Consider the following 2464-nt stretch of genomic DNA (forward strand, 5'->3'; position numbering starts at 1 on the left):
GTTCTAGCACCATCCCCTGAGCCTGCATGGTCCGGTATTCTGTGTTATTGCTAATGGATCTCCTCGATGCACGTCTACCCGAACCGCCAAGAAAGTGGTAAGTCCTTGGCTTTAAGTTAGGCTGAGCCCCTCTCACAAAAAATGCCCCCAATACATCAGCACCCTCTTCTGTGTGTAAAGCTCTAGGTTTTTGTCAACATAGCTAGGGAAGTAGCTGAACTTTCTGATGTCTGGAGCTAAGCAGCCCTGGAATTGCCCTATTTTGCTTTCATAGAAATCTCTGCAGCCTGGTAGGATAGTATCACTTTGTTCTCGATTTTCCAGAGATAAAAACTTTTCTACTTCTTCATGAAATTCACCTGGGAGTAAATGGGTTCCAGGCTTCTTTTTGGAGATTTTATTGGGGTTAACCCCTATGGGTATGATTTCTTCAAAAACACCAACACATAATTCTGGAAAACAGTGGACTCCTCCTTTGTTGTTCTTAAAATCTTTCTTACACAGATAGTCCTTAAACAACGGGCAGGAAAGCATGGCTTCAACATAGAGTCTGGTGGCCAATTTGCTTCCACCAACTGTTCCATTGATGCCTTCTGTATTAATTTGAACCAGCTGCTCCTTGGAAACCCTATACAGGGTCGCTATGGGTTGGAACCAACTCAATGACACTTAACAACAACAACAACATTGTCCTTGCCTGTGAGGTGCAGATGATGACACAGAGCTGTCTGCCAGGTACAGAGCCAGTGGGGATCCTCTAGGTCACAGTAGCAGTAATAAAGCAGCACCTCCCCTTCACCAGTGCCCTGGCCACCTTTCAGTTGGTCAGGACTAAAGCAGTGTATTTCAGGGAGCCAAGCTGATATTTCACGGTCATGAGCGAGGTATTCTTTTAGAAGGTTCCTTTTATCTGCTGGCTTGCAACCCTTGGAGGAGCTTAATGTCACAGCCAGCTGCTTGAGAATTAAAGCAGTCTGGTGACAAATTTCATCAACATGTTGTGTTGCCATATGTCTATCTATGGATGCTGGTCTGGTCCTAGAATAGTCGTTGACAACATTTCCACCATTTTTCTTTACATCCCAAAGATGCTGGAAATTCCGTGGTTTTGACAAACAGGGCAAATCAATAGAATCTAGGGTCTTTCTTCAGTGCACAGAGTCCACCTAGCAATTGTCACTTGCTCACTGCACTTGGAACCTACAATCCGCGTTTTGTGTTACATGGAAAATATTTGCATAGAGTCCTTCAATATTGTAATTTGAGATTGGAAATTTTTCTTCAGTTCCCTCAGCTTGAGAAATGCTGAGCATGTTATTTCCTTTTGATTTTCTAACTCCAAGTCTTTGCACATTTCATTATAACATTTGACTTTGTCTTCTTGAGCTGCCCTTTTTCATCCTCAGAAATTTTCAATTCTGCTCTTTTACATCCTCATTTTTTCCATTTGCTTTAGCATCTGTAAGCAGGAGAGCATGTTCCATAGTCTCTTCTGACATGTATTCTGGCTTTTCGTAATTTCTTGTCTTCTTAATAACCTTTTGCTTTCTTCACAATATGATGTTCTTGATGTTATCACACAACTCTCTGTTCTTCTGTCTTTATTGTCTAACGCATCAAATCTGTTTTTCAGATGATCTCTAAGTTCAGGTGTGATCTGTTCAACGCCATATTTTGGCTCTCATGGAATTGTTTCAGTTTTCTTCAGCTTCAGTCAGAGCTCATATTAGAACAATTGATTGTCTACTCCACAGTCTGCCCTTGCCTCATTTTGGCTGCTGTTGTGGAGCTTTTCCACTGTCTCTTTCCACAGACGTAGTCAATTTGATTTCTTTGTATTCCATCTGTTGAAGTCCATGTGTATAGTCATTTATGTTGCTTAACAAAGGTATTTGCAATGAACAAGTCATTGGTCTTGGAAAATTCTATCATGTGTTCTCCAGCATCATTTCTATATCCAACGCCATATTTTCCAACTACTTATCCTTCCTGTTTGTTTTCATCCTTTGCATTTTAATCACCAGTCATTATCAGTGCATCTTGATCACATGCTAGATCAATTTCAGACTGAAGAAGTTGGTAGAATTAGTTTTTATTGTCACTGGCTTTAGTGGCTGAGTAATAGTGGTATTAATTGTCCTTCCTTGTAGGCATATGGATATTATCCACTCATAGACAGCGTTGTGCTTCAAGACAGATCTTGAAAGTTCTTTTTTTTATGGTGAATGCTGCGCCATTCCTCTTCAATGTCATTCCCAGCACAGTAATCCATGTGATTTTCATAATCAAAATGGCCAACAGCAGTCCATTTCAGCTAACTAATGCTTAGCACACTGAAGTTTATACATTCCATTTCATTTTTGACAATTTCCAATTTACCTAGATTTATACTTCTTACTTCCATATTCTGATTATTAAAGGATCTTTACAGCTGTTTCTCCTCATATTTAGTTGTTCCCCAATG

General features: G+C 40.2%; 1 pseudogene; it reads right to left on the reverse strand.

Moving 5' to 3' along the window:
• Window positions 1-74: 74 nt before the first annotated feature.
• LOC102836572 lies at window positions 75-1125 on the reverse strand (annotated as a pseudogene).
• Between the last annotated feature and the right edge of the window lie 1339 nt (window positions 1126-2464).

Source organism: Chrysochloris asiatica, unplaced genomic scaffold, assembly GCF_000296735.1.
Source record: "Chrysochloris asiatica unplaced genomic scaffold, ChrAsi1.0 scaffold05903, whole genome shotgun sequence".
NCBI classification, from domain to species: domain Eukaryota; kingdom Metazoa; phylum Chordata; class Mammalia; order Afrosoricida; family Chrysochloridae; genus Chrysochloris; species Chrysochloris asiatica.